Source organism: Callithrix jacchus, chromosome X, assembly GCF_049354715.1.
Source record: "Callithrix jacchus isolate 240 chromosome X, calJac240_pri, whole genome shotgun sequence".
NCBI lineage: Eukaryota > Metazoa > Chordata > Mammalia > Primates > Cebidae > Callithrix > Callithrix jacchus.
Window position 1 is genome coordinate 76,964,042 of NC_133524.1, and position 27,673 is coordinate 76,991,714.

The 27,673-nt window shown below is 38.4% G+C and overlaps 1 pseudogene; it reads left to right on the forward strand.

Moving 5' to 3' along the window:
- Positions 1–16,527: 16,527 nt before the first annotated feature.
- Positions 16,528–27,673, forward strand: part of LOC144581055 (putative P2Y purinoceptor 10) — a 76,614-nt pseudogene continuing 65,468 nt past the window's right edge.

Consider the following 27,673-nt stretch of genomic DNA (forward strand, 5'->3'; position numbering starts at 1 on the left):
CTCCCCCAGCGGGAGGGGGAGTTGGGGAGGGATAGCTCGGGGAGAAATGCCAAATGTGGGTGAAGGGGGGAAAGGAAGCAAAACACACTGCCATGTGTGTACCTATGCAACTGTCTTGCATGTTCTGCACATGTACCCCAAACCTTAAACGCAATAAAAAATTTAAAAAAAAAGAAAAGTGTGCTGCCAGGTTTATTGGATCTCCATTGTATGTTATTTATTGTTTTTCTCTTGCTGCTTTTAGAATCTTTTCTTTATTTTTACCCTTGGGAATTTGATTATTAAATTCCTTGAGGTAGGCTTCTTTGGGTTAAATTGGCTTGGGGTCCTATAACTTTTTATACTTGGATATTGATATCTTTACCTAGATTTAGGAAGTTTTCTGTTAATGTATTTTTGAATAAACTCTCTACCTCTATCTCTTTTTCTACCTCCTCTTTAAGGCCAGTAATTCAGGTTTGCCCTTTTGAGGCTATTTTTCTAGATTTTGTATATCTGTCTCATTGTTTTTTTGTTTCTTTTTCTTCTGTTTCTCTGAGTATGTATTTTCAAATTGCCTATCTTCAAGCTCGCTAATTCTTTTCATTTCTGCCTGATGGATTTTGTTATTGAAATACTCTATTGTATTCTTCATATGCCTTCTGCATTTTTCAACTCCAGAAATTCTCCTTGATTTTTAAAAATTTTTTGAATCTCCTTGTTAAATTTATCTGACACAATTCAGAATTCCTTCTCTGTTTTATCTTGAATTTCTTTGACTTTTCTCGACAGCTTTTTGAAGTCTCACTATGAAAGGTCACATATCTCTGTTTCTCTAGAATTGGTCACTGCTTGTTTATTTAGCTAATTTGGTGAGGTCATGTTTTTCTGGATTGTCTTGAAACTTGTAGATGTTTATATACGTCTGGGCGTTGAAGAATTAGGTATTTATTGTAGTCTTCACAGACTTGTCTTTTTTTGAACCTGTCCTTCTTGGGAAGGCTTTTCAGATATTTGAAAGGACTTTATGTTGTGATCTAAGCTATGTCTGCCTAAGTGAGACCACAAGCTCAGTTCAGTGCTGTAGTTATTACAGACTCATACAGGAACTGCATTGATTATTTTGCACAATATCTGGAAGTTATCGGGATTACCAATCAGAGACTCTTTCTCTTTCCTTATTTCCTTCCAAACAGACAGTCTCTCTCTGCTCTGAGCCAACTTTATCTGTGAGTGGAGTGATAAAAACACCCATGTGGCCACCATCCTTAAGATTTTGCTGGATCTGACTTAAAGACAGAACAACAGTGGGACTATGCAAGGCCTGCTTTAACCGCTCCCAAGCTACTGTCTTTGTTCACTCAGAGCCTTGGGGCACTATAATCAACAGGTGGTAAAGGCAGCAAGGCCTATAATCTTGCCTTAGGGGTGGCAAGTTCTCCTAGGGCCCTGGCAGGTCCAGAGTTGACATCCAGAAGGCAGGGACTAGGGTAAAGAACTCTAGAAGTCTTACCAGTGTTCTGTGGTATTGCAACTGAGCTGTTACTCAAAACACATGGTGCGGTTCTTCTCACTCTTAACTTCTTTTTTTTTTTTTTTCAAAGGCAGAGGAGCCTCACTCCATGGCCACTACAACAACAGGCCTATGAGGAGTATTCTCAGACTACTGCTAATATTCTCTTAAGGCCCAAGAGCTCTCCAGTCAGCTCATGGTGAATGTTGCCTGTCCTAGGATTCACCCTTCAAAAGAGTGGCTCTTTTCTGTCCCAGGGCCAGGCCAGAAATTTTGTTCAAGAGCCACGTCCTTGAATTGGGAATCCTAAAAGCCCACTTGGTGATCTAGACTTATATTGTCAAGCTGGTACCTAAGGTGCGGGAAAGTACTCTTTGCTATTTTCTGCACTTTTCTCAAGCAGAAAGAATCTCACCCATAGGCACCACAGCTGAGAATGTACTGAGTCTCCCTGGAGGTCAGCAAGTCTCAGATTCTTACCTAAGGCCCTCAATGTAGTACTTACGTATTGCTGCTGGTATTTCAGGGACCAAGGGCTCTTTAGTTAGCAGTTGATGTAGGCTGCCTGACTGAGTTCGTCCCTACAAGGCAGCAGGTTCAAGGTGTGTCTAGAAATGTTCAGGAGCTAGGGCCTAGAACAGAAGAACAGGGTCCCTATGACTTTGTTTGGTGCCCTACCCTGCTGTGGCTGGGCTGGTATCCAAAATGGAAAACAGACTTCCCCTCACGCTTCTTTCTCCTTTTCTCAAGTAGAACAAAGAGGTCTCTATTGGAGCTGTCAGCTAAAGTTACAGGAGTGGTGATGCCAGCACTCCCTTAGCCTCCCCAGCTGGTATCTCAGTAGGTCATGTGCCCCTTAGTTCACTGTTTCTGGGCCCAGTTCAACCCTCGGACTTCTCTAAGTGTTGCAGGCCTTGTGGCCTAGACCACCTTTCAAGTTTATTTGTGACCCCAGAGTACTTTAGTTTGCAGTAGTGTGCCTTGCAGGAACTCCAGTTCCAATCACTAGGGTCAGCATTTCCTCTCTGGCTAGGGCTGGTTTAAATGTGCCCTCTGTGAGTGTTAGCTGAGTTTGGTTTGGTTTTGCTTTCTGCTATAACAAGGGCAGAGCTCAGTTCAATGCCTTGTAATTTCTGGCTTGTTCTTTCCCCAGGGAACAGAAACACTCTACACCATGTAACTGTTGCCAGGGTGTACTGAAGGGGTGGCATCAACAGTTCAAGACTAGCTCTTCAGTGCTTCTTTCAGCAACATAAAGTTAAAACCAGCTACTGTGAGTGCTCACCAGATTTTTGGTTCTTAAGGAGGTGTTTTTCTGTTTTTTATTTTATTTTATTTTATTTGCATGTAGATAGTTGTTATATTTGTGTCCTTCCAAGGGGGATGATCGATGAAACCTTTTATTCTGTCATCCTGTTCCACCCCTCATTTTACATTACCTATCTATTAACAGAATGCTGTGGTTTATTGTTTTTGATAGACTTATCTTTTAGTCATTATACTTGAGATATAAATGGCTTGCACACCACAATTACTGTATTATAGAATTTCCAATTTGTTTGTTTACTTGTTTTACCAGTGACTTTAAAATACTCAAATGTTTTCTTAGTGCAGATTAGTTTACTTTTCTTTTATGCCAATGAATTTGTTGATCGCGTGTGTGTTTACAATATCTTCGTACCTTCATATTTTTTTGTTATTTTACTTTAAGTTCTTGGATACATGTGCATATCTTGCAGGATTGTTACATAGGTATACACATGCCATGGTGGTTTGCTGCCTCCATTCCCATTACCTACATTAGGTATTTCTCCTAATGTTATTCCTCCCCAAAGTTCCTATACCCTGCTATCCTAACCCTAGCCCTCCACCCCCAACAGACCCATGTGTGATGCTTCCCTCCCTCTGTACATGTGTTCCCATTTTTCAACACCCACTTATGAGTGAGAACATGCAGTGTTTGTTTTTCTGTTCTTGTGTCAGTTTGCTGGGAATGATGGTTTGCAGATTCATCCATGTCCCTGCATTTTTTATGGTTGCATAGTATTCCATGGTGTACATGTGCCACATTTTCTTTATCCAGTCTGTCATTATGGGCATTTAGGTTGGTTCCAACTCTTAGCTATTGCAAACAGTGCTGCAGTGAACATGTGTGTGCATGTGTCTTTGTAATACAATGATTTATAATCCTTTGGATATATACCCAGTAATGGGATTGCTGGGTCAAATGGTATTTCGAATCTAGATCCTTGTGGAATTCGTCACACTGTCTTCCACAATGGTTGAACTAATTTACACTCCCTCCAACAGTGTTAAAGTGTTCCTATGTCTCCACATCCTCTACAGCCTCTGTGGTCTCCAGATTTTTTAATGATCGCCATTCTAACTGGCGTGAGATGGTATCTCAATGTGGTTTTGATTTGCATTTCTCTAATGACCAGCGATTATGAGCTTTTTTTTTTTTTTGAGACAGAGTTTCGCTCTTGTTACCCAGGCTGGAGTGCAATGGCGTGATCTCAGCTCACCGCAACCTACGCCTCCTGGGTCCAGGTAATTCTCTTGCCTCAGCCTCCTGAGTAGCTGGGATTACAGGCATGCACCACCGTGCCCAGCTAATTTTTTGTATTTTTAGTAGCGATGGGTTTCACCATGTTGACCAGAATGGTCTCGATCTCTTGACCTCAGGATCCACCTGCCTCGGCCTCCCAAAGTGTATTAGCTTTTTTTTTATATGTTTGATGGCTGCATAAATATCTTCTTTTGAAAGGTATCTGTTAATATCTTTTGCCCACTTTTTGATGGGGTTGTTTTTTTCTTGTATATTTGTTTTACTTCTCTGTATATTCTGGATACTAGCCCTTTGCCAGATGGGTAGCTTGCAAAAAGGTTTTCCCATTCTGTTACTTGCTGGTTCACTCTAATGATTGTTTTGCTGTGCATAAACTCTTAAATTTAATTAGATCCCATTCATCTATTTTGGCTTTTGTTGCCATTGCTTTTGCTGTTTTAATCATGAAGTCCTTGCCTATGCCTATGTCCTGAATGGTATTGCCTAGGTTTTCTTCTAGAGCTTTTATGGTGTTAGGTCTTATGTTAAAATCTTTAATCTATCTGGACTTAATTTTTGTATGAGGTGTAAGGAAGGGGTCCAGTTTCAGCTTTCCGCACATGGCCAGCCAGTTTTCCCAACACCGTTTATTAAACAGGGAATCCTTTCCCCATTGCTTGTTTTTGTCGGGTTTGTTAAAGATCAGATGTGTGGCCTTACGTCTAAGGCCTCTGTCCTGTTCCATTGGTCTATATCTCTGTTTTGATACCAGTACCATGCTGCTTTGATTACTGTAGCCTTGGAGAATAGTTTGAAGTCAGGTAGTGTGATGCCTCCAGCTTTGTTCTTTTTGCTTAGGATTGTCTTGGGTATGCAGGCTCATTTTTGATTCCATTTCAATTTTAAAGTGTTTTTTTTTCCAGTTCTGTGAAAAAGGTCAATTGTAGGTTGATAGGGATAACATTGAATCTGTAAATTACCTTGGGCAATATGGTCATTTTCATGGTATTGGTTCTTCCTATCCATGAGCATGAAATGTTTTTCCATTTGTTTGTGTCGTCTCTTATTTCCTTTAGCAGTGGTTTGTATTTCTCCTTGAAGAGGTCCTTCACATCCCTTTTTAGTTGTATTCCTAGGCATTTTATTCTCTTTGTAGCAATTGTGAATGGGAGTTCACACATGATTTCGCTCTCAACAGCCTATTATTGGTGTATAGGAATGCTTGTGATTTTTGCACATTGATTTTGTATCCTGACACTTTGCTGAAGTTGCTTATCATCTTAAGGAGATTTTGGGCTGAGGCGATGGATTCTTCTAAATACACAATGATGTCATCTGCAAATAGAGACAATTTGACTTCCACTTGAGGAGGCAGTCTGTCCCTTATCAGAGCTCAACTGCTGTGCTGGGAGCTCCATTGCTCCCTTCAGAGCTGCTGGGCAGGGATGTTTAAGTCTGCTGCAACAGAAATGACAACCATGCCTTTTCCCAGGCACTCTATCCTGGGAAGGTGGGGCTTTATTTATAAGTCCCTGACATGCTGCTGCCTTTTTTTCAGAGATGCCCTGCCCAAGAAGGGAATCTAGTCAGTCTACCTGCACAAGTGTTGCTGAGCTGCTGCGGGCTCTGCCCAGCTGCTGTGTAGACTTCCTTGCAATTTTCTTTACAAAGGTAAGGTTAGAACTGCCTCGGTAATGGCAGACTGCCTCCATAATGGCAGACTTCCTCGGTAATGGCAGATGCCCTTTCCTCCACTGAGCTTGACTGTTTCAGGCTGAACTCAAACTGCTGTGCTGGCTGTGAAATTCTCAAACTAGTGGGTTTCAGTTTGCTGTTCTTTGTGGGGGGGACCCCTGAGCCAGATTACTTGGCTCCCTGTCTTCAGCCCCCTTTTTTTCAGGCAAATGGGTGGCTCTGTTTTGCAGGCATTCTAGGCACCAGTTAAAATGGCCACCCAGATTTGTTCTGGAAACCCAGGGCACTTGTTGGCCTGGTGGGAATCTCCTGGTCTGTGGGCTCTAAAGACTGTGGGAGAAGCACAGTATCTGAACCAGAGTGCCAGAGTGGCAAGAAAAGTCCCTGATGGCCCTTATTGAGTAGGAGCAGGGATACTCCAGCCAATTGCACTTCCTGGATGAGGCAGCACCACACCCTGTCTTGGTTTTTCCCTCCTTGGGCTACACCCACTGTCCAACCAGTCCCATTGAGATGAATCTGGTACCTCAGTTGGAAGTGCAAAGATGAATCACCTTCTGCATTCCTCTCACTGGGAAATGTGCTCCAGAGCTGTTCCTATTTGGCCACCTTGGTGGAAGTCCAGAATTTGTTTTTAACATGTCTTGTAAGACAGGCATAGTGGTGATGAATTCCCTCAGCTTTTGTTTGTCTGGGAAAGACTCTATATTACCTTCCTGTTTGAAGAATAGTTTTGATGGTTACAAAATTACTGACGGGCAGAGTATTTTTTCTTTAGCACTTTGGACATACCATCATACTCTCTCCTGGTCTGTATAGTTTTCACTGACAAATCTGTTGCCAGATGAATCTATGTGTCTTTATATGTTAGTTTCTTCTTTTATCTTGCTACTTTTATAATCTTCTATTTGTTCTTGAGCTTTAAATTTTAATAATTGCATGCCATGGGGTAGTCTTATTTGATTTGAATCTTTTTTAGTCTCTGCCTTCCTGTACCTAGATATTTATATTATACTCTTGGTTCAGAAACTGTTATGTTATTATTTCTTAGAATAAACTCTATGCCTCTTGGTCTTTCTTGATTTATTGAATACCCATTGTCCTTCAATGTGCTCTTTTGAGGTTATTCTATCTTGTGGATATTTTTTATTTAAATTTATTCTTTTTTCTTTTTCTTTTCTGACTGTGCATTTTTTATATCCTCTATTGATGCTCACCAATTCTTCTGCTTGATTCATTCTGCTGTTAAGAGCCTCTTTCTATTTAGCAAATTTATTTCTTAGTTTCAAGATTTCTGTTTGATGTTTTAAATGTTTCAGTCTCTTTGTTAAATTTCTCTGATAGGTTTCTAAATTGCTTTTATGTGTTATCCTTGAGTTGCTGAGTTTCTTTAGAACTACGTTTTGAACTCATTATGTGAGAATGCACATCTTTCTATTCTATCTTGGTATGGTCAGTCACTGACATTTTCCTTTGTCTTTTTGAAGAGGATATAATTTACTGATTGCTGTGTTTTGTGTGTGTGTGTGTGTGTGTGTGTATGTGTGTGTGTGTGTGTGAATGTATTTTAATGGATTTACAATTAAGTATTAGTTACTTATTCCAGTCTTCACTGTCTGACTTGTTTCTGTCTCTCTCGAATACGTTTGCTTAGAAGTTCTCTACAGCTGTTTGTGAATCCTCTAAATCCTAAATTGCTGTTTTCTTTTTAGCACCAGATGACACCTTAAGCCCAGGTATGCCTCTTGGAAGTTTTGCTTACTTCCTCTTCCAGATGGGTTAGTCCCAAAAGGGGTACTTCAGCTGCTTTGGAAGACTGGCTAAGAATTCATACCTCGAAGATCTATGGAGTGTATTTTCTTTTTTTTTAAATTTTTTATTGGATTTTAGGTTTTGGGGTACATGAGCAGAGCATGCAAGACAGTTGCATAGGTACACACATGGCACTGTGCTTTGCTTTCCTTTTCCCCTTCACCCACGTTTGGCATTTCTCCCCAGGCTAACCCTCCCCACCTCCCCCTCCCACTGGCCCTCCCCTTTTCCCCCCAATAGACCCCAGTGTTTAGTACTCCCCTTTCTGTGTCCATGTGTTCTCATTTTTCATCACCCGCCTATGAGTGAGAATATGCAGTGTTTCAATTTCTGTTCTTGTGTCAGTTTTGTGTCAGTTTGCTGAGGATGATGTTCTCCAGATTCATCCATGTCCCTACAAACGACACAAACTCATCATTTCTGATTGCTGCATAATATTCCATGGTGTATATATGCGACATTTTACCAATCCAGTCTATTATCGATGGGCATTTGGGTTGATTCCAGGTCTTTGCTATTGTAAACAGTGCTGCAATGAACATTCGTGTACATGTGTCCTTATAGTAGAACGATTTATAGTCCTTTGGACATATACCCAGTAATGGGATTGCTGGGTCAAATGGAATTTCTATCTCTAAGGCCTTGAGGAATCGCCACACTGTCTTCCACAATATTTTCTACAGTACAATGTTGGTAAACAGGCACTCTGATTTGGCATTTTATTTGGCTGAAAGAAAGAGAAGAGTTTTGCAAGGTGGTGATTTTATTTCCACTTCCCCTCTTTGTCTCTAGATGCCCTCAGAGTTTTTCTTCTAATGGGCACTAAAAATTCTTCCTATTAGTTGAAGCAGAGATGGTTCTCCTGAAGGGAACCCAAGATGGTGAAGAAGCCAGAAGCCCTCTTCCTTGATCTCATTCTTTAAAATGTAGAATCCATGAGTGTGAAAGGAATTTTGTATGTGTGATGTCTAGCAAGTTGGGGAAGCAGCATCAAAGACAGATAAATTTGTTTATCTTACAATTTGCTTGATGTTTCTTTTTTATTTCTCTGTGGCTCCGTAGATCATCTCAGCCCCATATTTGAGTTCTGGGATTTTGCTGATCATTATCTTGGCACTGTATTTACTTTTCATTTTCTATGGCAGGGAATTAAGTTAGATTGCCTCTACTCCACCATTTTGATGACATTGTATCCTTTTTCTTCATTCTTAACATTCATAGTTTTTCTATCAGAATTTTCTTTGTGTTTGAAAAACTTTAACAAATTTTTCTCACCTGGTAATGTCTATTTCTTAAAGTTAATTTTTCCAGCCTGTATTACCTCAGAGAAAAATTTGTTGTCATTTCAACCTTTATTTTTGTGGGCAATGTATTGTTTCTTTTTAGATCCTTTCAAGATTCATTTTAAGCCTTTCATTTTCAGAACGTCTATTGTGATCTGTCTGTGTGTGCATTTCTTTGCATTTATTCTGCTTAGGAAAAACTTGTTTTTTTAATCTATAGCTTTATATCTTACACAAAATATGAAAATCTTTTATTTATAATTACTTAAAAATTGTATTTCTTTCTTATAAGTTATAGATAGATATCCCAACTTGGACACTGAATAAATTGATAAGACAGAAATAAATAGATAGATATATCATCTCTATCTATATTTATGTCTATTTACTTTTTCAGATGTAAATATAGAAGGCTGACATGCACATACACGTGCACATACACACACATTCAAATGCACACACACACACACACACACACACACATATATGCACAGAGAGAGTAAATTTAATGTAATGTTCTTGAAGTCTCTAGCCAGTGTTTTTATTTCTTCACAATTTGGTATTTTCACATGGCTTTTTGTGTGCTCTTCAGAGATTTTAGCCATAATTAGAAGAGGAATAGGATGGAGTGAGTTTATTTCATCTTATCTGACATTGGAAGTATACAGAAGAGTCTTATATGTAGGCCTGTCTGTTGTAACTTCAATGGAGAAAACTGAGGATGCTGACTGCCAATTTCTAACAATATTATATTCTACCTTGTACCTGAAATTCTGTCACATCCTTAATTTATTTCATCAGTAGATGTGTTTTGAGTATCTAATACTCTCTAGAAACTTTTCCAATTCTCTTGATGCAAATATGATCAAGGAAAACATAGGCTTTGCCTGAAAGTGTAATACCTAGTAAGTGATATATTCAATAAGGAAAACACAGGGTTCTATAGTGGCACAGAGTAGTGTCTACCTCAGGAATAAAGAGAAGTCAAGGAAGGCATTACAAAGAATAATTTTAAGTTAGAAACTGAGGAAAAGTCAGTTAATCAAATAAAAAATGAGGAAAAAACATCCCCAAAACAGATATTTGTGCAATATCACAGATATAACAGAATGTATCATACCTTATAGAAATGCAAGTACTTCAGCATGGTGAGAACACAGAATGGTGGTGAGGAGTAGAGTTGTATAAATGATGTTAGATTGAGAGGCAGAACTTAAATAAGCTATAGTAAGAAGTTTGTTTTAATGATACAGAAGAATCCTTAATTCAATTAAATAGTGGAGTGGCTTGACAGATTTGGCAATTAGAAATCTATCTTTTAATTAAAAATATATTGATTGTAATGGGCATAATTAAAAATAGAAGCAATCAGTAAAGGCTGAAAATAATAAGAAATAAAGGGGTAATGGCTCTTTAAATCAGAATAGAGATGACACGGAGAAGCTGCTAAATTTTAAAAATTTAAGAAGATAAAAATCAGACCCCACACCTCTTGGTGATTATATGTGAGGGTATTAGTAGGTAAATATGTTAAAGGTATCATTTACATTGTGTCAATGGATATATCAAAGTGTGATCTAATAATACCACTCAAACTCAGATACTTTTAAGACCGAGAGGGTGTGACACTATTAATTACTCTGGAATAACTGATATAAACTGAGACCACCAGGAAAATCAGGATTTGTGGTCCCTCTAGTATATGGCAATTCTAATAAGAAAGACACATGTTCTTTTGAATAAATCTTATGTTTTGTTTAAAATTTTAAAGACTTAAATGCCTATGGGATACACGAGTAATTAAATAGCTATATTTATTGGTACATATACATGTATGCATATATGTATGCATGTGTGCATGTATGTGTGTGTGTAATGAGAGCTCAGGAGACTGATATAGACTGGAACTATGAATATTGGAATTATAATCTTCTATACAGTAATTGAAGTTATAGAAGTAGAAGAGATAGCCTAGAGAAAGTAGTTATAGTGAAACAAAAAGAAGGCTTAGGATACAACTTGGGGAATGCTGCCATTTGTGGAGTCAACAGAAGAAAATCCAAAATAAAATAACAAGCATTCAGAAAAGAAAGAAAAAGAGAAAACTATGGAATCACAAAAGCCAAGGAGAGAAAGTATTTCAAGAATTAGTGAATGGTTAACATAATCAAATATATTAGTCCCTTATCACACTGCTATAAAGTATTATCTAAGAATGAGTAATTTATAATTGAAAAAGGCTTAACTGATTTAAAGTTACTCAGGTTTGGGGGGCCTCAGGAAACTTAAAATCATGTTAGAAAGTAAAGGAGAACCAAGGCATGTCTTACATGATGGCAGGAAGTGGGTGGTGCCACTCTTCTAAAACCATCATATCTCATGAGAACTCATTCACTTTCATGAGACCAGCAAGCAGACAGCTTCCCCCATGATTCAATTTTCTCCCATCAGGTCCCTGTCATGCCATTTATCCTTCCTTGGTCCCTCCAAAACTTCATGACTTCCTCACATTGCAAAACAAAATCATGTCTTTCCAATAGTACAAAGTCTCATCTGAGACTAGAGAAGTCCCTTCCACCCATGAGTCTATAAAATCAAAAGCAAATTAGTTATTTCCAAGATACAATGGTGATACAGGCATTGAGTAAATGATCCCATTCCAAATGGAAGAAATTGGCCAAAACAAATGGGCTACAAGCCTCATGCAAGTCCAAGACCCAACAGGACAGTCATTAAATCTTGAAGCTCCAAAATAATCTTATTTAACTCCATGTCTCACAACCAGGCCATGGTGATCCAAGATGTAGGCTTGCAAGGCCCTGGGCAGCTCTGCCCCTGTGGATCTGCAGGTTACAGCCCTTTGGGTTACTTTGTAAGCTGGCGTGGAGTATCTGTGGCTTTTCCAGAAGCAAAGTTTAAGCTATCAGTGGATCTACCATTCTGAGTCTGGAGGACAGTGGCTCTCTTCTCACAGATTCACTAGGCAGTGCGACAGTGGGGACTACTACACCACGTTTTCCCTCTGCAGTGGCCTAGTAAAGGTTATCCATGAGCACTCCACCCTAGCAGCAGACTTTAGCCTGGACATCCAGGCATTTCTATACATTCTCTAGAATATAGGTGGAGGATTCCAAGGCTCAACTCTTGCCTTCTGTACATCTGCAGGCCCAAAACTACATGGAAACCACCAAGGCTTGGGGCTTACACCTTCTGAAACAATAGCCCAAGCTGTAACTTGTCCCATTTTAGTCATGACTAGAGCTGGAGTGGCTGGGACACAGCACACCATATCCCAAGGCTTCACAGAGCAGCAGGGCTGTGGGCTGGGCCAATGGAAATATTTTTTATTTCTAGGCCTCCAGGCCTGGGATAGGAGGGTCTTTCTAAAGACCTCAGAAATGCCCTGGAGACATTTTCTCCACTGAATGGCTATTATAGTTTGGCTTTTTTTTTAACTTATGCAAATTTCTGCAACTGGTTTGAATTTCTCCCCAGAAAATGAGTTTTTAGTTTCTACCACATAGGCTACAAATTTTTCAAACAGTTATGTTCTGCTTCCCTTTTAAACATATATTTCAAAATCAGATTAATATGATTTGGCTATGCCCACCCCCAAATCTCATCTTGAATTCTAAAATGCCCACAATTCCTATGTGTCATGGGAGCAACCTAGTGGAAGGTAATTGAATTATGGGGTTTTGTCTTTCCTGTGCTGTTCTTGAGGTAGTGAATAGGTCTCACAAGAGCTGATGGTTTTTAAAATAGGAGTTTCTCTGGGAAAGCTCTCTGTTTTCCTGCCACCTTCCATGTCAGATGTGACTTGCTCCTCCTTGCCTTTTGCCATGATTGTAAATCCTCCCCAGCCATATGAAACTGTAAGTCATTAAACTATTTTTTTTGCAAATTGCCTAGTCTCAGGTATGTCTTTATCAGCAGTGTAAAAATGGACTAATATAGTAAATTGGTACCAAGAGTGGGATTTTGCTGAAAAGATACCCCAAAATGTGGAAGCAACTTTGAAAATGGGTTAGCAGGTAGAAGTTGAAACAGTTTGGAGGACTCAGAAAAAGAAAAGAGGTGGCGGAAAAGTTTGGAATTTTCTAGAGACTTGTGGAATAGATTTGAAAAAATGCTGATAGTGATATGAACAATAAGGCCCCGGCTGAGGTGGTCTCAGATAGAGATGAGGAACTTTTTGGAAACTGAAGTAAAGATGACTCTTGCTATGTTTTAGCAAACAGACTGGTGACATTTTGTCTCTACCCTAGAGATTTGTGGAACTTTGGACTTGAGAGAGATGATTTAGGGAATCTGGCAAAAGAAATATCTAAGGAGCAAAGCATTCAAGAAGTGACTTGGATGCTGCTAAAAGCATTCAGTTTTAAAAGGAGAATGGAGCATAAAAGTTTAAAAACTTTGCAGCCTGATAATGTGATAGAAAAGAAAACCCAATTTTTTGATGAAAAATTTAAACTAATGAGGAGCTAAATGTTATTCCTCAAAGCAATGGGGAAAATGTCTTCATTGCATGTTAGAGGTCTTCATGGCAGCCCCTCCCATTACAGGATTGGAGACCTAGGAGGTAAAAGTGGTTTTATGGGCTGGACCCAGTGTCCCCACACTGTGAGCAGCCCAGAGACTTGGTGCCCTGCATCCCAGCTGCTCTAGCCATGGCTGAAAGGGGCCAATGCAGAGCTCAGGCCCTGGCTTCACAGGGTGCAAGCCCTAAGCTTTGGCAGCTTCTCCATGGTGTTGAGCCTTCGAGTGACCAGAAGTCTAGAACTGAGATTTAGGAACCTCCATCTAGGTTTCAGAAGATGTATGGAAGTGTCCGGATGTCCAGAAAGAAGTTTGCTGTAGGGGGGAGGTCTTCATGGAGAACCTGTACTAGGACAGTGCAGAAGGAGATGTGGAATGGGAGCCCCCACACAGATTCCCTAGTGGGGCAGCACTTACTGAAGCTGTGAAAAGAGGGCCACCATCCTCCAGAATGATAGATCCACTGAAATAATTAATAAAAATTTTGAATTTAAATAGAATGAAATATTTAATAATGTGATACAGTGGAAAGAATACAATAAAGAGAAATTCATAACACCTAGATTCTAGACTTGGGTTTATCTGAATGTTCTGTATTTGGTCAGGGTTCTTTGTGAGCTTTCAGAATACTCACTTTTAGCAAATAAGTGATAAACTAGATAATCTCTGAGTTTAGAGATGATTTTCTGACTGCTGAGTTTACCTAAAGAAATGTTAGACAAAATGTAGCAAAAAAAACTTAACAGCAAAATATTTCATGATAGTGCTATATTGTTAAATAAATACATAAATATTGTATAGCCCTTGCATCTCCCAGGACTAATAATTATTTCTGCTAGAAAGACCAATTTATTTTTGCCCCAAACTCTTTATTTTTCCCCCAAATGCTTTATTTTTCCGTTTTTGGTTTATCATAACTCTTTGTCCAATGCAGCATTACTTTCTGGAAGGACAGGCTACAGGCTAGGTAATTGCTAATTAATATTTATTAAGTGCTTACTATAGGCTAGTTAATCACAGTTGTGTTATGTTCATTTCAATATATGAGAAAAGTTGAACACATGAAGTTTGAGGCACTTGCCCACAAGTGATATGTGGTAGAGCCAGTATCCAAACTTAGTTTGACAAAAAAGTCAATGCTTTTTACCACTATGCTGTAATACCAATAAAATGTTACCCTTCCAGTTTCTTAGTAAACTATATTTGACAACTCTTGTGGCCTAAGCTACACAGTGCAGTGGGCCTGGAGTGCGAAGAGAACATTTTGTTTTATTGTGATAGTCCTAAGCTATTCATCATTATGTTTTCTTGAAGTCATGTAATAGGAAGCAAATGAAAAACCTACAGTTATCATAGAGCCATTGGATCCCATATGGGGCACTGGAGTTTTATAAAGTTAGTCACTGCTTTCTCTACCTGGGTCTTAACTTATTCTCCAAGATCAGCAGTCCTGAGTACAAATGAGAACAGAGATATGATATAACTGAATATAGATAGCATAGTCCTTTGTGTAACCAAAGCTTATCAGCAGTGGTCCATAAGCTTTCCATCAGGGTTGGATTTACACATGTAATTCCAACAGCTGCAATTTGATGGGTACAAACAGCTCATTAACTTCAAAGTATCCTTTAGTTTGAGCTCTCGTATTTGAAATTCCACCATTCCATTCTTTAAAATAAGCTATTTTTGTATTTTGTAATACTTTTCCTATTAAGTACAAATATCCTTGCAGGAAATATTATTTTAAACTATAACCAGTCACTAACATTTCAGTGTGAATTGGTTCATTACATCATTGATTCTATTGATAAAAAAGGACTACAGTAGAATGTGAAAGAATTATGCTGGCAGGATGGCATTCAAAGAAGTCTTCATTAAAGATATACGATATAAATTGAATTTTGTTGGAATGGTAGGATTTCTTTGGGTGGAGGAGAGAGATTAAATGTAGTATAATGAGATTGCCAACTTCATAAAGGCATATGTCTGCCTATGCATTCTTTTGTAGAACAATCTGTACCTAGAACAATGCCTAACACATTGAAGACATGCAAAATGTTAAATTAATTAATACCCATTATATTTGAAGAGAAGCTTCATTCTGGGGCCCAAAGAAGGATAGTTTTATGTTTGGGGGTACATGAAAAGAGATAATTAGGGGAAAAGCCCTACATCCTCTATAAACTGCCTATAATCACTGTTACAAGTTGGGGTTGATAAGAAAGGCTAAATTAGTGGGGGGGGCCAAGATGGCCAAATATAAACAGCTTCGGTCTACAGCTTCCAGAGAGACCAATACAGAAGGTGAGTGATTTCTGCATTTCCAACTTAGGTACCCAGTTCATCTCATTGAGACTGGTTAGGCAGTGGGTACAATCCACAGAAAGGGAGGAGAAGCAGGGTGGGATGTCACTTCACCTAAGAAGTTCATGGAGAGGGGTACCTCCTTCAGCCAGCCAAGGGGAGTCATGAGGGACTCTACTACCTGGCTCAGGTATTATGCTTTTCCTATGGCTTTTGCAATCTGCATATCAGGAGATTCTTTCTCCTACACCACCAGGGCTATTGGTTTCAAGCACACAACTAAGCAGCTGTTAGGGGAGGCACCAAGCTAGCTGCAGGAGTTTTTTTTTCTTTTTCTGTTTTCCCCTCTGGTGCCTGGAACCTCAGAAAGAGAGAACAGTTTACTCCCCTGGAAAGGGGGCTGAAGACAGGGAGCCAAGTGGTTTCATTCAGGGGGTCCCATTCCCACAGAGCCCTGAAAGCTAAGAACCACTGGCTTGAGATTCTCACTGCCAGTACAGCAGTCTGGAGTCCACTAGGGACAACCAAGTTTGCTGGGGGGAGGTGCATCTGCTGTTATGGAGGCTACAATAGGCAGTTTTCCACTGACAGTGCTAAGGAGACTGGGAGGTTTAGACCAGGCAGAATTCACCAAAATGCAGCAAAACAGCTGTGGTCAGACTGCTTCTCTAGATACTTCCTCACTGGGAAAGGCATCTCTGAGGAAAAGGCAGCAACCCCAGTTGGGGGTTTATAGATAAAACTCTCATCTCTCCAGGGCAGAGCATCTCAGGGAAGCTGGGGCTGTGGACACAGCTTCAGTGGATTTAATCTTTCCTGCCTGCTGCCTCTGAAGAGAGCAGCTGATCCTGACAATGCGGACTCTCCCAGCACAGCACAGGGGCTCTACTAAGGGACAGACTGCCTCTTCAAGTGGGTCCCTGACCCTTGTGCCTGCTGACTGGGAGAGACCTTCCAACAGGATGACAAACATCTCATACAGGAGTGCTCTGGCTGCCATCAGGCCAGTGCCCCTCTGGGATGAAGCTTCCAGAGGAAGGAGTGAGAAGCACTCTGCTGTTCTGCAGCCTCCACTGGTGATATCCAGGTGAATACGTTCTGGAATGAACCTCCAGCAAACTGCAGCAGACTTCCAGAAGAGGGGCCTGACTATTAGAAGAAACACTAACAAACAGAAAGCAACAACATCAACATAAAGTACCACAACACAAAAAACCCATCGAAAGATCATTAGCCTCAAAGATCAAAGGTAGATGAACCCACAGATAGGAGGAAAAACTAGCACAAAAACACCAAAAATTCCAAAAACCAGGATGCCTCTTCTTCAAATTATCACAACTCCTCTCCAACAAGGGCAAAAAACTGGACAGAGAATGAGATTGACAAATTGACAGAAGTAAGCTTCAGAAGGGAGGTAATAAAAAACTCCTCTGAGCTAAAGGTGCATGTTCTAACCTCATGCAGGGAAGCTAAAAATCTTTATAAAAGGTTACAGGAACTGTTAACTAGAATAACCAGTTTAGAGACAAACACATATAACCTGATGGAGCTGAATAACATAGCACAAGAAATTTGTAAAGCATACACAAGTATCAATAGCTGAATTAATTAAGTAGAAGAAAGAATATCAGAGATTGAAGATCACCTTGTTAAAATAAGGCATGAAGCCAAGATTAGAGAAAAAAAATAAAATGGAATGAACAAAGCCTCCAAGAATTATGGTACTATGTGAAAAAACCAAGCTATGGTTAATTGGTGTACCTGAAAGTCACAGGGAGAATGGAACCAAGTTCAGAAACACACTTCAGGTTATTATCCAGGAGAACTTCCTCAGCCTAGCAAGACAGGCTAACATTCAAATTCAGGAAATACAGAGAACACCACTAATATACTACACATAATGGTCAGATTCTCTAAGGTTACAATGAAAGAAAAAATGTTAAGGGCAGACAGAGAGAGAGTTCAGGTCACCTATAAAGGGAATCTCATCGGACTAAGGGTGGATCTCTCTGCAGAAACCCTACAAGGCAGAAGATAGTAGGGTCCAATATTCAACATTTTTTAAAACAAGAATTTTCAACCAAGAATTTTATATCCAGTCAAACTAAGTTCCATAAGTGAAGGAGAAATAAAATCATTTCCAGACAAGCAAACACTGAGGGATTTTGTCACCACCAGACCTGCGTTACAAGAGTTTCTGAAGGAAGCATGAAACATGGAAAGAAAACAACCAGTACCAGGCACTGCAAAAGCACACCGAAATATAAAGGCCAATAACGCTATGAAGAAACTGCATAAGCTAATGTGCAAAATAACCAGCTAGTACCATGATGACAAGATCAAATTCACACATAACAATATTAACCTTAAATGTAAATGGGTAAAATGTACCAATTAAAAGACACCAAAAGGCAAATTGGATTGGATAAAGAGTCAAGACCCATTGCTGTGCTGTATTCAGGAGACACATTTAACATACAAAGACACGCATAGACTCAAAATAAAGGAATGGAAAAATATTTACCAAGCAAATGGAAAGAAAGAAAAAACAGGGGTTATAATCCTAGTCTCTGATAAAACAGTCTTTGATCAACAAAGACAAACAAAGACATTACATAATAGTAAAAAGCTCAATGCAATAAGAAGAGATAACTCTCCTAAATATATATACACCCAATACAGGTGCACCCAGATTCATAAAACAAGATCTTAGACATGTCCAAAGAGACTTAGACTCATACACAATAGTAGTGGAAGACTAACACCCCACTGTCAATATTAGACAGATCAATGAGACAGAAAGTTAACAAGGATATTCAGGACTTCAACTCATCTCTAAATCAAATGAACCTAATAGACATCTACAGAACTCTGCACCCCAAATCAACAGAATATACATTCTTCTCAGTGCCACACGGCACTTATTCTAAAATTGACCAGATAATTGGAAGTAAAATGCTCCTCAGCAAATGCAAAAGAACAGAAATAATAACAAAATCTGTCAGTCCACAGTTCTATCAAATTAGAACTCAGTATTAAAAAACTCACTCAAAACTGCACAACTGCATAGAAATTTAACAACATGCTCCTGAATGACTCCTGGGTAAATAATGAAATTAAGCAAGAAATAACAAAGTTCTTTGAAACCAGTGAGAACAAAGACCCAACGTAGCACAATCTCTGGGACACACCTAAGCAGTGTTCAGAAGGAAACTTAAAGTACTAAATGCCCATATTAGAAAGTTCCAGAAAGGTCTAAAACTGACACCTGAACATCACAATTAAAATAACTAGAGAAGTAAGAGCAAACAAATTAAAAAACTAGCAGAAGACGAGAAATAACTGAGATCAGAGCAGAACTCAAGGAGATACATGAAAAAAAAAACTTTAAAAATCAAAGAATCCAGGAGCTGATTTGTTGAAAAAAAAAATGTAAAACATATAGACTACTAGCTAGACTAATAAAGAGGAAAACAGAGAAGAATCAAATAAATACAATAAATAATAAAGGGGCTATCACTACTGATCCTGCCAATACACAAACTACTGTCAGAGAATACTATAAATATCTCTATGCAAGTAAACCAGAAAATCTACAAAAAATGGACAAATTCCTGGACATATACACCCTCCCCAAACTAAATTGGGAAGAATATGAATCCTTGAATAGACCAATTATAAGTTCTGAAATTGAGGCAGTGATTAGTAGCCTACCAACCAAAAAAAAAAACCCAGGACCTGATGGATTAGCAGCCAAATTCTATCAGAGGTACAAAGAGCAGCTGGTACCAGTTCTTCTGAAACTATTCCAAACAATAGAAAAAGAAGGACTCTTCCTTAACTATTTTTGAGGCCAACATCATCCTGATACCAAAATCTGGCCGAGACACAACAGAAAAGAAAATTTCAGGCCAATGTCCCTGATGAACATCAGTGTGAAAATCCTCAATAAAATACTGGTAAACCAAATCAAGCAGCACATCAAAAAGCTTAGACTCTCACACAATCATAGTGGGAGATCTTAACACCCCACTGTCAACTCTAGACAGATCAACAGGACAGAAAATTAAAAAGGATATTCAGGACTTCAACTCAGATCTGTACCAAGCAGACCTAATAGACATCTACAGAACTCTCTACCCCAAAATCACATAATACACATTATCTCAGCACCATACCGCACTTAGTAAAAAACTGGCCAAATAATTGGAAGTAAAACACTCCTCAGCAAGTGCAACATAACAGAAATAATAACAGTCTCCCAGACCACAATGCAATCAAATTAGAACTCAGGATTATGAAACTCACTCAAAACCACACAACTACATGGGAACTCAACAACCTGCTCCTGAATGACTACTGGATAAATAATGAAATCAAGGCAGAAATAAAGATGTTCTTTGAAACCGATGAGAACAAAGACACAACATACCAGAAGCTCTGGGACACATTTAAAGCAGTGTCTAGAGGGAAATTTATAGCACTAAATGTCCACCAGAGAAGCAGGGATAGATATAAAATTGACACCCTAACGTCACGATTAAAAGACTAGAGGAGCAAGATCAAACAAATTCAAAAGCTAGCAGAAGGCAAGAAATCACTAAGATCAAAGCAGAACTGAAGGAGATAGAGACACGAAAAAAACCTTCAAAAAATCAATAAATCCAGGAGGTAGTTTTTTTAAAAGATCAACAAAATAGATAGATTCGTGCCCAGACTAACAAAAGAGAGAAGATTCAAATAGATGCAGTAAAAAATGATAAATGGGACATCACCATTGATCCCACAGAAATACAAATTATCATCAGAGATTACTACAAACATGTCTATGCAAATAAACAAGTAAATATAGAAGAGTGGATACATTCCTGGACATCTACACCCTCCCAGGACCAAACCAGGAAGAAGTTGAATTCCTGAATAGAATGATAACAAGGTCTGAAATAGAGGCAGCAATTAATAGCCTAGCAACCAAAACAAGTCCACATCCAGATGGGTCCACAATCAATTTCTACCAGACATACAAAGAGGAGCTGGTACCATTATTTCTGAAACTCTTTCAGACAATACAAAAAGAGGGAATCCTCCCTAACTCATTTTATGAGATGAACATCATCCTGATACCAAAACCTGGCAAAGACACAACTAAAAAAGAAAATTTCAGGCCAAAATCCATGAGGAACATTGATGCAAAAATCTTCAATACAATACTGGTAAACCGAATTCAACAGCACTCAAAAAGGTTATCCATCACGATAAAGACAGCTTCATCCCAGGGATGCAAGGCTGGTTCAACATCTGCAAATCTATAAATGTAATCCATTACATAGAGAGAACCAAAGACAAAAACCACATGATCATCTCAATAGATGCAGAGAAAGCGTTTGACAAAATTCAACAGCAGTTTATGCTAAGAACTTTCAATAAACTAGGTGTTGATGGATCGAATCCCAAAATAATAAGAGCTACTTATAACAAACCCACAGCCAATATCATACTGAATGGGCGAAAACTGGAAGCATTCCTTTTGAAAACAGGCACAATACAAGGATCTCACCACTCCTATTCAACATAGTATTGGAAGTTCTGGTCAGAGCAATGAGGCAAGGAAATAAAATAAAGAGTCTTTGAATAGGAAGAGAGGATGACAAATTGTCCCTGTTTGCAGATGACATGATTGCATATTTAGAAAATCCCGTTGTTTAAGCTCAAAATCTCCATAAGCTGATAAGCAACTTCAGCAAAGTCTTAGTATACTAAATCTATGTGCTAAAATCACAAGCATTCCTATAAACCAGTAACAGACAAACAGCCAAATCATGAGTGAACTCCCATTCACAGCTGCTAAAAAGAGAATAAAATACCCATACAACTAACAAGGCCATGTGAAGGACCTCTTCAAAAAGAACTACAAACCACAGCTCAAGGAAATAAGAGAGAACATAAACATATGGAAATACATTCTATGTTCATGATTAGGAAGAATCAATATTGTGAAAATGGTCATACTTCCAAAAGTAATTTATAGATTTAATGGTATCCCCATCAAGCTACCAATGACTTTCTTCACAGAATTGTAAAAAAAGTCTTAAACTTTATATAGAACCAAAAAAGAGCCTACATAGCCAAGACAATCCTAAGCAAAAAAATAAAGCTGGAAGCATCATGCTACCCAACTTCAACTATAGTATACCTCAAACTATACTACAAGGCTACAGTAATCAAAACAGAATGGTACTGGTACAGAGATATAGACCAATGGAACAGCACAGAGGCCACAGAAGTAATGCCACACACCTATGACGATCTGATCTTTGACAAACCTGACAAAAACAAGCAATGGGGAAAGAATTCCCTTTTTAACAAATGATGTTGGGAAAACTGGCTAGCCATATGCAGAAAGTTGAAACTGGACTCCTTTCTTACACCTTATACAAAAATTAACTCTAGATGGATTAAAGATTTAAACATGAGGCCTAAGACCATAAAAACTCTAGAAGATAACCAAGGCAATCCCATTCAGGACACAGTCATGGGTAAGGACTTCATGACGAAAACACTAAAAGCAATGGCAACAAAAGCCAAAACAGACAAATGGGATCTAATTAAACTAAAGGGCTTCTGAACAGCAAAAGTAACTATCATAGAGTAAACTGGCAACCAACAGAATGGGAAAAAATTTTTGCAATCTACCCATTTGACAAAGGGCTAATATAGAGAATCTATGGAGAACTTAAATAAATTAACAAGAAAAAAACAATCCCATCAAAAAGTGGGCAAAGGATATGAACAGACACATTTCAAAAGAAGACATTTATGCAGCCAACATTATATGAAAAAGAAACTCACAATCACTGGTCATTAGAGAAATGCAAATCAAAACCACATTGAGATACCACCTCATGCCAGTTAGAATGGTGATCATCAAAAAACCAGGAGACAACAGTTGCTGGAGAGGATGTGGAGAAATAGGAATGCTTTTACTCTGTTGGTGGGAGTGTAAATTAATTCAACTATTGTGGAAGACAGTGTGGCAATTCCTTAAGGATCTAGAATTAGAAATACCATTTGATCCATCAATCCCATTACTAGGTATATACCCAGAGGATTATAAATCATTCTATTATAAAGAGACAAGCACACATATGTTTATTGTGGCACTGCTCACAACAGCAAAGACATAGAACCAACCCAAATGCCCATCAATGATAGACTGGATAAAGAAAATGTGGCACATATACACCATGGAATACTATGTAGCTATAAAAAGGATGAGTTCATGTCCTTTGCAGGGACATGGATGAAACTGGAAACCATCATTCTCAGCAAACTGACACAGGGACAGAAAACCAAATACTGCATGTTCTCACTCATAAGTGGGTGTTGAACAATGAGAGCACATGAATACAGGGAGGGGAACATCACACACCAGGGCCTAGAGGGTGGGGGCTAAGGGAGAAATAGCAGGGGGGTGGGGGAATTGGGAAGGAATCACATTAACAGAATTATCTAATGTCAATGATAGGGCAATGGATGCAGCAAACCACCACCATGGCACTTGTATAGCTATGTAACAAACCCGCATGATCTGCACATGTCCCCCAGAACTTGAAATATAATAAATAAACAAGGTTATCCACCATGATTAAGTCAGCTTCATCCCTGTGATGCAAGGCTGGTGCATCACAGCTTCATCCCTGTGATGCAACATATGCAAATCAATAAATGTAATCCATCACATAAACAGAATCAATGACAAGAACCTCATGATTATCTCAATAAATGCAGAAAAGGGGCATTGAAAAAATTCAACACCACTTCATGCTAAAAACTCTCAATAAACTAGGTATTGATGGCACATATCTCAAAATAATAAAATCTATTCATGACAAACTCACAGCCAATATCATATTAAATGGGCAAAAGCTGGAAGCATTTCCTTTGAAAATTGGCACAAGACAAGGACGCCCTATCTCACCACTCCTGTTCAACATAGTATTTGAAGTTCTGGCCAGGGTGATCAGACAAGAGAAGGAAATCAACGGTATTCAAATAGGAAGAGAGGAAGTCAAACTGTTGCTGTTTGCCAATGACATGACTGTATATTTAGAAAACCTCATCATCTCAGCACAAAATATCTTTAAGCTGATAAGCAACTTCAGCAGTCTCAGGATGCAAAATCAATGTGCGAAAATCCTAAATATTCCTATACACCAATAATAGACATAGATCCAAGTCATGAATAAACTCCCATTCACAATTGCTGCAAAGAGAATAAGATACCTAAGAATGTAACTTACAAGGTATGTGAAGGACCTCATCAAGGAGAACTACAATTCACTGGTCAAGGAAATAAGAGAGGACAGAAACAAATGGAAAAACATTCCATGCTCATGGATAGGAAGAATCAACATCGTGAAAATGTCCATATTGCCCAAAGAAACTTATGGATTCAATGCTATCCCCATCAAGCTACTAGTGACTTTCTTCACAGAATTAGTAAAAACTGCTTTAAATTTAATATAGAACCAGAAAGAGCCCATATAGCCAAGACAATTCTAAGCAAAAATAACAAAGCTGGAGGCATCATGCTACCTTACTTCAAACTATACTACAAGGCTACAGTAACAAAAACAGTATATTACTGGTACAAAAATAGTTATATAGACCAATGGAACAGAACAGAGGTCTCAGAAATAATGCCACACAACTACAACCATCTGATCTTTGACAACCCTGACAAAAACAAGCAGCAGGCAATGGGGAAAAGCTTCACTGTTTAATAAATGGTGTTTGGAAAGCTTGCTATTCATATGTAGAAAACTGAAACCAGACCCTTTCCTTACACCTTATACAAAATTAACTCAAGATGAATTAAAGACTTAAACATAAGACCTAAAACCATAAGAACCCTGGAAGAAAACCTAGGCAATACCATTCAGGACATAGACCTGGGCAAAGACTTCATGACTGAAACACCAAAAGCAGTGGCAACAAAAGTCAAAATTCACAAATGGGATCTAGTTAAATTAAAGAGCTTCTGCATAGTAAAAGAAACTATCATCAGAGTGAATAGGCAACCTGCAGAATGGGAGAAAATTTTTGCAATCTATCCATTTGACAAAAGGGCTAATATCCAGAATCTACAAGAAACTACAACAAATTTAAAAGAAAAAAAAAAAACTCATTGAAAAGTGGGTGAAGGTTATGAACAGACACTTCTCAAAAGAAGACCTTTATGCAGCCAACAAACATAAAAAATTCTTATCATTACTGTTCATTAGAGAAATGAAAATCAGAACAATGAGATACCATCTTACACCAGTAAGAATGTGATCACTAAAAAGTCGGGAAACAACAGATGCCAGAGTTCACGCAGAGAAAAAGGAATGCTTTTACACTGTTGGTGGGAGTGTAAATTAGTTCAACCACTGTGGACGTCAGTGTGGCAATTCCTCAAGGATCTAGAACCAGAAATACCATTTGACCTAGCAATCACATTACTTGGTATACACCTGATTATAAATCATTCTACTGTAAAGAGACATGCACACATATGTTTATTGCAGCACTTTTTACAATAGCAAAGACTTAGAATCAACCAAGTCTTTGCATTATTTGTTATGCAGCCATAAAATATAATGAGATAATGTCACTTGCAGGAACACGGATGAAGCTGGAAGCCGTTATTCTGAGCAAACTAACACAGGAACAGAAAACCAAACACCAAATGTTCTCACTTCTAAATGGGAATTAAACAATGAGAACACTTGAACACAGGGAGGGGAACATCACACACTTGGGCCTGTCTGGGGGAGGTGATCAAGGGGAGGGATAGCGTTTGGACAAATACCTAATGCCTGTGAGGCTAAAAACCTAGGTGACAGGTTGATAGGTGCAGCAAGCCACTACAGCATATGTATAGCTTTGTAACAAATCTGCATGTTCCGCACATGTATTCCAGAACTTAAAGTAAAATAAAATTTAAAATTAATTAGTTAATTCAATTAAATAATAATTCAGCATGTCTGCAAAAAAAAAGGCTAAATTAGTGTAGTCAAAAATTCCTTTTGATGCGCATCTCTCCTTTCTACTGAAAAACTTGTCTGTTCCATGCCTTCCCTTACCACCAGTGTACCTAGTTTTGAGGAGGTCCACTTAGCACTTTCTTCTCTCATCAGGGAGCCAGGTGAAGTAGAAATGTTATTAGACTGAAAGGGCTGGTTTCTAGGCACACTTTAAAGCCAAATTTGCAACAAGTTTCTTTATCCCTAGTCAAGTTACTTCACCATTTTGTGCTTGTGCCTCACCAAATAAGGTCGTGAATGTGAAATTTAAAATAATCATTTTTATTTTCTGTGGGGAGAGTCTTTCATCTTCGGGGCTAAGCCCTTGTATCCTTTCTGGGGATGTAGTGTTCTGCAACCCTCTCTGCTGGCTCAGTCCCCAGTAAGAAACATGAAATTCAGCAACAACCAAAGGAGCAAAATGGTAGTGAGAATATTTCATTCCCAAGCCTTTTGTTATCTGAAACAATCAGCTCTTTCTAGACCTATCTAGTAAGCATTGCCAGGCAGAGGTGAGAAACACTAATAATTCTGGATTTGGAGAAAAGAGAATGCTGCCTCCAGTCGAAATGGATTACCATCTATTTGAAAGCTTTTTGCAGGGCTAGTATTTCAGAACGGATTGGAATATTTTTATGAACTAAATGGAGCTCTCTACTCATGAAGCAAGTTTAAGGGTCTGAGTCTCTGGAGAACATAGTAGAAGTATGCGCCTGTGAAGGAAATGTGGGAAAATCCTGGAGAGGCCAGTGAACAAGCCTTGAATGTTCAGAGCAGGATTTTCAAAGCATGATTCTCTGCCTACTACCAGTCTAGGCTGTGTTTCACAGGGCTTAAGAGAAGATGTATGTCAGAGGGCTCATACTCAAGACCAATACCCTAATTACAGTAGCAAGTAATTTACTAATGGTAGGTAATAGGGCATTTTAATGTAGACTGTGGAATTAGATTCATTGGTTTTAAATCCCTGTTCCATCACAAACTAGCAGTTTAATCATTGGAAAAAAGTTTGGCAATTGCTCAATAGTGAAATGGATATAAAGACAGTATCTCCATCTTTATATGATTGTAATTATGATTAAATGCTATAATATATATTTATATGAGGTGATTGGTCCATATTAAATTCTCAGAAAATTTAATTGTTATTATAGACTGATGTCACGTGGTATAAGTTGTGAGATACTTCAAAACATCCAAGAAAGTTAATGTCAACAAAAACTAGAGAAGTTGAGAGTAGCTTCCTTGGGTTTGTGCAACTTAAGCTGGATTTTGAAATGGATTTATATTATATCTTTTAAGAATTCAGAAGAATTGCACAACATGAATTATGGTAATAACAACTCTTATTGTGTTATTACTATGTACCAGATACATGCATTGCATAAATTAGCTTACTTCTTTGAATGTACAAAGCAATGGTATATATTGTACAGTAGAAGAAGCTGTGGATCAGACAAATTAGGAGAAACAACTCATAAGCAAGGCGACTTGTATTCAAACTCAGGTATGTCTGACTCCAAAGACTGTGGTTGGATCCACTAGACTGTATTGACTATCAGGAAGAAAAATAAATTCAGAAAACTGAATTCAAAATATATTAGAATCACGTGATAAATTTTAAGTTGGGTATGGGAGAAAATTCATAAGCCTCTGCCACTATTATGGGAAAAAATAAAACAAGAAATATATGTTTTTTTTCCTTAAAAATGAATCATAAATTAACAAAGTTTATACCAGCTAGACTTTGAAAGCTAATAAACAATTTTAAGACCAATGCATTTTTTTACCTTGATTGAACTTACTATTTTTAAGTTTCTGACACCAAACAGAAGAAAATAGGAATTGTGAGATGACATAGTTCATTTATCTATGATATATCTTTTGTCTTATAGTAGTTTTGAATTTTTGGAAACATTTTTTATATTAGTGC